A 12,284-nucleotide genomic window follows, 5' to 3' on the forward strand; every position below is an offset into this window, starting at 1 on the left:
ATACTGTATTTTGTAGTAAAAATACATAGAACAACATTGAACAAGTATAGGGTTGGCCTTGGATTCACGAACCTTAAATGTTTTCCAAAAAGAATGGTAACAACCAGAATCGAACCCACAACCTCCTGCTTAAGACCAACACACTTAACCATTCTACTGTCTATACTTTCTATTTTTATTACAGTATTTAATTTATTATAACCCGTATATATATCATTAACCGTAGCAGCCCAACATAGGAAATACTATGGACCTCGGCCCAACAACATAACAGCTTCTCTTGATATTAAAAAAATATTGTAGTGGCCTGGGTTCGAACCCAGGACCTCTTGTTACCCAACATCATCCCTTAACCATTCCTCCAGTCCCTTTTTTCTGATTAAAATCCAAGATTATTTATACTTAGCCCGTGATTTAAACTGATTCAACTATCTTCTTCAATTTCATCGACCCAGTCCAAACACCCACTTAAATTAGTGAATTCACGAATTGATTCTAGGATTTAAAACTGAAATAAAATTAAATAATGATTGATTAAAATAAAGGAATAAGAAAAAATAAAATAAAAAAAATAAAAAAAAGTATAGCTGCTGTCGCAGCAGTTGGAAAAAAAATTAATTTCAACATCGATCACGTTTTGGAAAAATTTTATAAAACGAAAAATATTGAAAAACAATCCCTAAAACTATTGGAATCGTTAATTTAACTTGAATCATCGCAAAAAGTTCGAATTTGATTGAAGAACAAAAGTTGACTTTTTGATTTAAAAACTTTGACTTCGAAATTCTCACTTGATATCAGGAATTGGGAATTGTAACTTTGTAGATAGTTTGAGTGGAAGATTTCAAACACATCTGCATTATTACTTTTTGAAATGTTTTTCGAATTCGAGTTAAGGCAAGCCACAGTTCAAAACAGGGGTGTTCAAGTTGAAGAAAAAAAAATTGGATGAATCAGTTAATTTACAGGAATAGAAAAATTTGTATAATTGATAATGATATTAGGAGATTGAGTTCCCTTTTCAACAACTGAGGATATCGGTCCTTATATAAAAAAAAATTTCGACATAATATACTCAATCCAAAAATGGGTACAGAAAGAAGAATAAAAAAATAAAATAAAAAGGTAAACTTGATTGTAATAGGATTTGTACGCATCCTAATATTATTAAAGGCAGTAGTACAAATTTTCTACAGTGTGATAATGATTTATAACAACTCATATTTTTGATTAGTTTTCAGATTATAAATAAATATTAATCATAATAATTTTATTAATATTTTTAATAATTAAGTATAATAATAATAATAATCATTAATAATAATATTAGCCATGATATTAATAATAGTAATATTAATTTTTATAAGATACAATTATTATGCTAACATTAACAAGGATAATGATAAAACTAATGATAATAATAACAAATTGTGTTATTTTGTTTTTTTTGTTTTTTATATTTATAATATAAATAATGATTTTAATAATAATAATAATAATAATAATAATAATAATAATAATAATAATAATAATAATAATAACTAAGTTCATAATTTTTCTATTACTTATGATAACAATAATATTAGTGATATAACAAATTAAATATATAAATTTTCGTATATATTTATATATAAATTATATATAGAAACTAATAATATAGCTAATACAAATATTAACATGAATATTAACAATAATAATAATGATGAAATTAATGATAATAATATTAACCTATCACTTATATTCAAACTTGTATTTTAATATCATTCATTATTTATGTATTATTATATTATGTGATGGCTTTTACTGAGTCGTTAATATTCATATATATATATATATATATATATATATATATATATATATATATATATATATATATATATATATATATATATACATATATATATTATAACATCATATATATATTTATATTTATTTGCAACACTTGTTCGTGAATCGTCGGGAATGGTCGAAGGTCAATTGAATATATGAAACAGTTCAAAAATTTTGAGACTCAACATTACAGGTTTTGCTTATCGTGTCAAAATCATATAAAGATTAAGTTTAAATTTGGTTAGATATTTCCGGGACGTCACAGGTAGTCCTCGGGATTATGCTCTTAGTATCGGGTTGGGATGTCGAGTCTTAATCCTTGTTTTGGTGTAATTGGGTCAAAATTGTCACCTTGATTACAACGGGCCATTTTGTTGCAACTAATGATTTGTCATGGTTATGTAAGACTAAAATGTGTAAACGGTGGTATTTTGTGTCATGATGAACTTGTGTTTGGGTTCTTGGTTAGTAAACTTATGTTTGGGAAATTTGGTTGGGACGACACTTAGTCAAATTTCGAATCTGCAACATTCAGGTGCAGGAGCGCCGCTTTTAGGGCAAAAGCACCGCTCCTGGTCAGCATCTGGTAGTCCTTTTGATCAGTCGTCAGAAGCGCCGCTTTTGGCAACAAAAGCGCCGCTCCTTAGTCACAAAAGCGCCGCACCTGTGGTGAAGTGCGCCGCTCCTACTTTAAAAAAAAAAATTTAGTCGGTTTTTAATTAAACGGTTTGGAGTCGTTTCAAGTGGTATCAGAGCATAGTCTAAGGGAATTAGGTGACCTTGGAATATGTGCCTATTCTTAGACTTATTGACAGTGGTGCGTTATTTGCGGGACTTGTAGGAATACGGGTCGGATTGAGACTTGTTAGTGCCTTAGAGTAGGTGACTAACTAGGACTTGTGTTTGTCTAAAGTGCGATTATGTGGGGCATTATTTCTTGTGTAAATTAGTGCCTTAGATAGCTAGTACCTAATGTAAGTAGGTGAACTTGAACGTTATTTTAGTGATTGGCACCTAGGTTGTAGGTTGACGTGTTGATGCGGTGTACATGTGTGTATTTATTATTATACTGTATATAGGTGCATATGCAGGTATCTATTGGTGCAGTGTCTTAGAGACGAATCTATTGGGGAGATTCGGATGTTTGGCAGTTTTGAGTGATCGAGGTTCACCGTAAGGACTTTCGTCATTCGAGTACTAGGAGTTATCGCATGTTATTTTGTGTGAATGTTGCGTCAGTCCGGGTAAAGTACTTTGCATGACCATGTGGAAATTGTAAGGTACGCAATTGTAATAGTGACCGATCACCATTATTACAACCTTGTATCTTAACACCAAGCATGACATGACGAGTACCGAACGGAGGAGACGTGGCATGGTTGGGGTAGAATCGGGATGAGTTAGGAATCTTTAAAAGGTTCCTAGGATATAGTTGTCTCGGGTGATATGCTTATTGTCACATTGGGTTCATTATTAGTTGGGAAGTGTTACGGTGGATTCGGTTAGTTAAGGTGAGTGAGTGAAACTCACGAGTTTGGTACGTGCTTAGTCACCATAAGTAGTGGGTGCACTATTGAGATTGTCATTGGTTGTGGTTACCCATCGTAACTAGGATGATCGATGTGTGTGCGTGTGCGTGCGTCGAGGACTTAAATTCCGCAATGGGATGTAACAAGCCTAAGGGTTGTAGTACTGGGTTACACTCGGTAGAGTGTGTGGTTAGAGAACCGTGTTAGGATTCTTATTGTGAGTCGCCTTGGAATTGGCAAATCAAGGAGTATTCGGGTCGTTAAACTCATAAGAATGGGACCCGCATGACAATGGTTGCGTTAGTGTGTTAGTGTGTTGTGAATTATCGGGTAATATTCCTAACGGAATATCCCTTGTAGACTTGTAGTAATGGTTTTGTCGAAGTGTGGAAATGTGTAAGACTTGGTGTTTCCAAGCATCTCCTTAGTGTTAGATGAAAGGCCTCGTTAGGCTACATCATTTGACCTTGTGGAAATAGCTGGTAGTGTATGATCGCTAGAAACTTTTGATGAGATAATAACCCGTAAGGTTTGTCAGGTAGGTATGACTTCGGGTCATTATTGTGGAGAGATGGGTGACATCGCATGTATGGAACCTAAGGATCGAGTTTCTAAATCTCGGTAGATTGTGGTGGTAGTCTGCATGACACTACGTCAGGTGCCTTCTTATACCTGCTGGTGTAATGTTCAACTACGGTGATGGTGTGATCACTTGGTGCTTAGGGTTCCCATGACATACCCTTGGAAGCAGCAGAGATTACAATAGTGATCGACGGGTGATAGTAATTCTACGGTTGCGAAAGTCGAAGTTTAAGAGCATTGCGGTAAATACTTCTGATGAAGTGGCGGATGAGTGAATCTTGTTGCTCAAGTGATAGACGAGTAAAGATGACCGGTGAACCGGTGATGGACTTAATGGTCGGTTAGGCCTAAGGTTATGATGAAGTGTTGATATTGCGGTCAACGCAATTAATGTGTCGGATTGGTCACTCTTCTCCATGAGAGTGAGCAATTGCTGATAAAGGTTCATTGGGTGGAAGGTCGAGTGATCTTGACTGAGATGCATGACTAATTAAGCAGAGAGGCATATGCCAAGGCTTAGAGGCGTATGTGGGACTTTGGTGGAATTCGCCTCGCTAACAATGGAGGGCTGTTGATTGTGATTTGAGGTACGAGGTGTGATATCGTCGCATGTACGAAATATCAAGTGAATGAGTATGTCGGCTCTGAGAAGCCTGAAGTGACTTTGTGGTGATTTGATGCTTATGACCAATGATGAGATTGATCATGTATGTCGTGGAAGGACAATTCTGCGGGATGTTATCATCTTGGCGGTGAAAGTGTGGAGCTGAATCCTAAGTGGGGGAGTTTTACTGCCGCCCTAGGAAGCCCAGATGGTGTTAGATCAAGTGAAGGGTAAGACTTCTTATATAAGGTGGTCATGTAATACCAAAGTGCGGCATGAGACCAAGTGTGAAGTTTGAAATCACGGAAGTGAGAGAATGAAGTTGTCATTGCTGGTGCTCTCATAGTGAAAATCTGGGTTGTCATGAAACTTGGATAGTATTATTTGAATGGGTACAAGTTCGATATCGTGGTGGAAGCTGTATTTTTCCTGTCGGGAAACGTGATCGTGGAAATCATCAGTGGATTATTCCACTTTATGGACGATTGTGAGGCGGGGAGTGCTGGTTCCGATAGTCTCACTTAGAGACGCGCGTATGTTGTTTGTTTGTGAGGGTGTGTTCCCTAACGATGTGACCCGTTGGTTACATCGAAATGTCGAAGCCATCCTTGACGGACGGTCGAGGCAAGAGGATTCACCACGCGTTGGTGGATATTTTGGAGGTCGCGTGAAGAATTGCATATCGTTGTGATGATAATTCATTGTTGACGGGATTCTAGTACACGAATAGTTTCCATGCTAGTACTAGGAAGCCGTATTGTATGGATGTGTTGAAGGGTTTAAGGGAGAAACCCTGTGTCGAGTGTCATTGTTTTTGCCTAGATCGTGTTGTATTATTGTCATCCTGGATTAATCCGGTGACGGATGGTCGTGTGCGGATTGATTGATGGGAAATTGGTGTTCCTAAAGGGAATATTTTGGTGTACTGAGATTTCTTCATTGATGGAATAACTCGGTTGTGGAGACGAGGGAAGTTGCTTCTTGAAGTAGAGAACATTTATGATTGACCGGTGGAGTGGTGCGTTTATGAACCGATGGAGTACGGAGTTTTGACGTGGCATGGATCCTTCTCGATTTGGATTAATGCAAGACTTAGTTCACAGCGTAGTGGACCTAGTAGATCGCATTAGGTGATCATGTTATGGATCTAGCTTGTTACGAGTGTTAGCCGAGAGAACTTGAAGGGATATTGGTGTTTTCCGTATATTCCTAAGTGGGCATTTGGACATTGAGTGTAAGAGATGCCGCTTGTTGCTGTAATGCACACTAGTGATTATTAGCGTGTGGTGAGACATTCAGATTAATGGAAATTATGGTGGACATCGAGTTTGGATGTATGTCAGAGGACCATAGAGGGTGGGTCCAGTTTGTTGAGTGACGAGGATCACGGGGACGTGATCGAGTATAAGTAGGGGAGAGTTGTAACATCCCGAAAATTTGGAGTATTATTTTAAATGGTAATATAATAATACCAAGGGTGATCGAGATGTTTCGAGACGTTGTAGTGACTTAAAATATTATTATTTCTAATGATGATATTGTGTTGGGAGCGTCGGGATTTTGATGTACTAAAGTTTGGTGTATGTTCCGAGGTTATGCGCACATTCACAGTTTGGGCCATAACTTCCTCATACGAACTCGGATTGAGGCGAATCAAAAGCCCAGAATACCGTAATTCAAATGCAGACGTTTTTAGTTTCTAGTTGTAAGCTGAGAGGCTCCAGAAGCGCCGCTCTTGTGCCAACAGCGCCGCTTTTGACGCTGATCAGGTGCTGTTTGTATTTTTGGGCTTTTAAATGAAGGGCATTTTGGTCAATTCACCTATGAATGTGTATATGGTTGGGGGAGCAGATTCTTATCCTCATTTTATCCCCTTTTCACTCACAAAACTCTCTCATCTAATTCTAGAGAGAGAAACCCATTTCTAGAGAGAGAAAGCTTGATTGGAGAAGAAGGAGCTTGATTCTCTTCAAGGTGCAAGAATTAATGTTGTTCATCTTCCTTCTAGCTACGCTTTGATGGTGATGGTAAGTTCTAACTCTAAATTTTATTAGTTTGATTGATGATTCGTGTTAGGGTTTGAACTTGTAAGTTCTTAATAAAACCCATCTAGCTCATTAATGGAAGTTTGAAGCTAGTAATTGGGATTGTTGACCCTTGTTGGTGGATTTTGGGTTGGTTGATGTTTTGGCCATGATTAGGCTTTGATTTTGGGTATAATCACTTAGTTTAGTGATTATGGAAGTATTAGAACCCATTTGGGTATGTTTGATGGACTAGTTTTGATTTGGGTCAAAATTAGGTTTATGAGTCAAATTGGGTAAGAGACGTGTTTAACACTTGAGGTTTGGTTTAATTGGAGTATTAGGGTCATTTTCACTTGTGTTAGTGATTATTGGTTAGTTTGGGCATTTTTGGGACTTATGTCAAAATGGGTTGACTTTGAATTGGGGTCAAAATTGATGATGACGCTAACTTGGATTAAATGGATGTTAAACACTTTTGTTAAGTGTTAAATTATGTTTTTGGATGTAATTACTCGTGAGAAGTAATTTTGGGTAAAAAAAATATTTTAACATATGTCAAAAGCAATATGGGCCAATATTACACGTGTTGGGGTTTTGGTGTAAACGACGTTTGAAATGATTAATACCTAAGTAGTAATTTAGTGTTAAGACCTAGTTTGGTCTATATGGTGTCGAGTATAATTTGGGTCAAATTGTACTTTATTGAGTGGGTTTGAATTACCACCCGAAGTGGTAATTGGTTTGTATCCATTATGTGTTAAATGGGCTGGTTTTGGCGAGCAAGGTGTGATCCCTTGGCTAAGGGATGTTTGTGTCAGGTTCTCTTTTAGAGAATGGCTATTTATGTGTATATTGTACCTATGTGTGATATAGGTGGTTACTTGCTCGGATTTGAGGACAGAGATCATGTTGTACATGACTTGTACGGGCATTATAAGGTGAGTGAAATAATTATACATGTGTGTATGTAATGTATTTACTTGTATGAAATGCGATGTGGGTTTTAAGTTCGGGTATGCAATACCACATCGTGTTGGCATGGGATGAGGGTTTAAAGTTCGGGCGTTCGATACCTCATATTCATGTATGGCATGTGATATGGATTTAAAGTTCGGGCATTCGATACCATATCATATGTATGTGTGCGGGCATGAAGTGTGGGTTTAAAGTTCGGGCGTTCGATACCACATTTCATGTGACAGGTGGGTTTAAAGTTCGGGCATTTGATACCACCCAAGGGACTAGTGATGCATACTAGTGGCATCTGCGTGGCTAATGATTCATTCGCGAGAATCGTTCCCTTTTGGATTTTGGTTAACCATGGTTATGTGTTGTAGTTTTAGCATATTATATTGTGAACTATATGCTATTGGTGATGCTAGCTTATTGTGAATTATGGGTACTTTAGTATGCATTGTGATTGCATGGTTGTTGATTTGAAAGCTCGTATGCGGTATTTGTGTAAGTGTTTGCAAGTAAGTAGATTATATATGTATATGTATAATTATTGCATTCACTAAGATTTATGCTTACTCCCTCGTTGTTTACCTTTTTGTATAGGTACCATTGGTTGTATTGGAGAATTCTAGTAGCTCGGCTAGGTTGCTAGAAGTTGGCTTATGATGGAGTAGCATTGGCTTTGGATGTGGGTTGGGGATTTGGTAGTCCCCGGGATTATGCTCTTGGTATCGGGTTGGGATGTCGAGTCTTAATCCTTGTTTTGGTGTAATTGTCGAAATTGTCACCTTGATTACAACGGGTCGTTTTGTTGCAACTAATGATTTGTCATGGTTATGTAAGACTAAAATGTGTAAACAGTGGTATTTTGTGTCATGATGAACTTGTGTTTGGGTTCTTAGGGAGTAAACTTATGTTTGGGAAATTTGGTTGGGATGACACTTAGTCAAATTTCGAATCTGCAACATTCAGGTGCAAGAGCGCCGCTTTTAGGGCAAAATCGCCACTCCTGGTCAGCATCTGGTAGTCCTTTTGATCAGTCATCAAAAGCGCCGCTTTTGGCAACAAAAGTGCCGCTCCTTAGTCACAAAAGCACCGCATCTGTGGTGAAGTGCGCCGCTCCTGCTTTAAAATTTTTTTGTCGGTTTTTAATTAAACGGTTTGGAGTCGTTTCAGATACCGAACAAGGTGTAATGCAACTCAAATAAAATCTGATATTTAATCGAAAAGGGTTGGTACAAACTTCTAGACGTATGCGTCTCGCGGGAAACAGATGAAGTGTAGTTCGCGTCAATGTGTTCAAAGTTGGTCGGTATTGTTTTTGGGTATAATGAAAATGATTGTCGCTTAAGAAAAGTACGTTAAAACAGAATGAGAAGGGATACGGTAATGTAGTACTTACTAGTAGCAATGAGTGGTGGTGTTAGCGATAAGTAGTGATAGGTTGTGATGAGCAGTGATGATAGTTGTGACGAATAAGTTATTAAATAGCATGCTCGCATCATAAGAATATACACATGTATATTAATGTGCACAATAATACATATTAATTATCATTCGGTAGGCTCATGTTGGGAAACAAATCGTGAACTGCGGGTGGCTGAATGACAGGTAAGTTAGAAGTCAAGTAGACAATATCTACTACGTATTGTGCGGGCTGTTACCAGGAATTCATCCTCTAAAGGTGTATCAGGAATGAGTTGTGACGTATAGTAGCTAGCAGTAATTCGTGGAGGTGCTAGTAGTGATGAGTAGTACCCAGTAGTGGTAAGTAAATGAGTAGTATTTAGTAGTGGTAAGTAGTATCGAGTAGCATTAGGTTGTAACTAGTAATGACAAGTAGTGAGAAGTAGTGATCAGTCAAGACCAGCAGTGAAGGGTGGCGTTAAGTAGTAGTTAGCAGCGATACATAGTAAGGAGTAGTGGTATGAGATGACGAGTATGTCCAAGTAGTGTCCTTGTAGGGACAAGTAGTGATTGGTGGTGACGGTTAGTGTCGAGCAGTGACGAGTTTGACGTGAATAGACGCTTCTTATAGGTTATAATAGTAATCAATTCGCACAGTGTGAGTTTCTACTCGTATTTGAGATTATACGGCTTATGTTCTAAACGTTGTTTATCCGAGTAACCTACTTGACTCGCTCCCAATTCCTTATTTTGCGATGTCAGAACTTTTATATGAGTTATCGTAATGTAATCCCGATCATTACATTACACTATCTCACATTTCCATTCGACATTACTTCATAAGTTCAAGATGGCATAGTCAACTTAATTCAGTTAAATCTCGCGTCACGTGTACGTATATGATTCGTAATATAGTGTTTATTTCAAGTCCATATCATATGGGTATAAGGTGTATATGTATGTGATGTAATGTGTAGCCCTACATGTAGCATAGTGACGCAAACAGTGCAAGTATGGTGCATAAAAGTCATCCAAGACACACGGCTATAGACTAGACCCACTAATGCGCCCTATGGTTAGACACACTAATGCATCCTAGTTCCCTATAACCTGGCTTTGATACCATATGTAACACCCTGTCAAAATCCATTAACGGAATGTTAACTCTGGTCCCAGTGCTTGGCTTGACTTCTACGTGACACCAATGTTTTACAGCGGAAGCAATTAATACCTGAGAATAAAACACGCAAAACGGATCAACAATAATGTTAAGTGAATCTACAGGTTTTAGGAAAACAATACAGTATGTTTAAGAAATGATTTTTTAGAAAACATTTATTAGTGAAAGACCACCAAGGTTTTATGTTAAAAGTTTGCATACTACGTTTGTCAAGTTCTAGTCCATTTGTGTACATCAATACCAAGTTCAGTTGTGTAAGACATTCAAAATGTTTTATCTTCTCCTGATTTCAAAACACAAGTTTAAGTGACCGATTACAACATATAGAACCACAATGGTTTCATGTTTAAATTTTGTAGACAACACCGTGTACTGTTTCAAAAGTTTGTAGACACTATCCTGCCAATTTTTAAATATTCATAGACAATACCATGTCAAGTTTTTATCTCTCTTGTTTGTAAACCACAGTTTTAAATAGCGTAATATAGTATCTGAAAAACAATATTCAGAACAATAGTTTTAATCGCATTTGACCACAAGATTTCCATAAGTACAACCCAGTTGCAAAATGTTTACATAATCCATGAGCACCTGAATACTAACAATGACCAGAGTATAGAACCCATTACACTCCCTTTACCCCATAAAAATGTATACAATGACCAGAGTATAGAACCCATTTTCACCATTAACAGTTTGTACAAAAGAATTTTTAATTACAATCTTTATGAAAACATATATACATATATATTTTCTTCAAATGTAATTATGGATTTAATGAGTTAATATAACATTAAACTCATTTTCTTTTCGGTTAGAATTAGAGTACATAATCTCTAAAACATTAGAGATTACATAATCATCATGTCGAACGAAGATAAATAATGTAGAATGGTACGTAGATTGATGATTATAATCGATGTACAGAATGAGATGTTGAGGCATGTGTTATTGATGGTATGGGTGCTGTTGCTGATGGTGCTGTTGGTGCCGGTGATGTTGCTGAAGCTGGTATGTTTTGCACCATATTTTCCAAGGCTACAACTCGGGCGCGAAGTTCGTTGACTTCTTATATTATTCCGGGAATTGTCGGTCGGAACGAGCAGATGAATAATGTTTTGAATTTGAGATAGTATATAATCATGGCGAGATATTCGGGTAATGAGGGCGAAAATATTGTTTCGGATTGGTTCGCCGGTGAATGCTTCAGGTTCTTCGCCAATAGTGCATGTTGGTGGTTGGAAGGGATCGCCTTCTTCTTGTCTCCACCGGTTAAGTCGACTACAAACCCATCAGATGAATTGGTTGATTCATTCTGGTGACACTGCTTTCGGAGCTTAGGTGAAACTCCATATCGGAATAGTTGTCGGAATCCAAGGTATTCGAACTGGTTGAGGGATTCATCTTGTACGATCAGATGAAGAATTTTCGATAAGAAATAGATTATAGGATGTAGATTAGTACCCTGCAATACATAATTTACATATGTATATATAATACTAAAATCCCATAAGTTACGGAGGAATCTACGGAATATGTCAGGCAAAGTTTACAGTAACAGATACGCTAAGATATGAATTAGCAGATACGCTAAGATATGAATTTCGTCTATACACTATTCATGCAATCAATGTAGCAAAACGTGTCTAGACTAAGAATGATAAGCAGATAATTTTCGACACCAAATGATAAGCAAAACTTTTTGACATGCAGACCAGGTTCAAGTCCAGACTTATTAATATAACCTAACAACTACTAGGTCGAAGTCCAGACTCACTAATGTATTCTAACAACTCCTAGTTAGACATACTAATGTAAGACCTGGTTCGCTACGACCACCGCTCTGATACCAACTGAAAGGACCCGTTCATATACATTATAAACGATTCACAATAGTTGATTTCATCGCGAGGTATTTGACCTCTATATGATACATTTTACAAACATTACATTCGTTTTTAAAAGGCAAACTTTCATTTTCATCGAAAGTTGACGGCATGCATACCATTTCATAATATATCCAACTATAATTGACTTAATAATAATCTTGATGAACTCAACCACTCGAATGCAACTTCTTTTGAAATATGTCATGAATGACTCCAAGTAATATCTCTAAAATGAGCAAATGCACAGCGGAAGGTTTCTTTAATACCTGAGAATAAACA

Source organism: Rutidosis leptorrhynchoides, chromosome 1 (genome assembly GCF_046630445.1).
Source record: "Rutidosis leptorrhynchoides isolate AG116_Rl617_1_P2 chromosome 1, CSIRO_AGI_Rlap_v1, whole genome shotgun sequence".
NCBI classification, from domain to species: domain Eukaryota; kingdom Viridiplantae; phylum Streptophyta; class Magnoliopsida; order Asterales; family Asteraceae; genus Rutidosis; species Rutidosis leptorrhynchoides.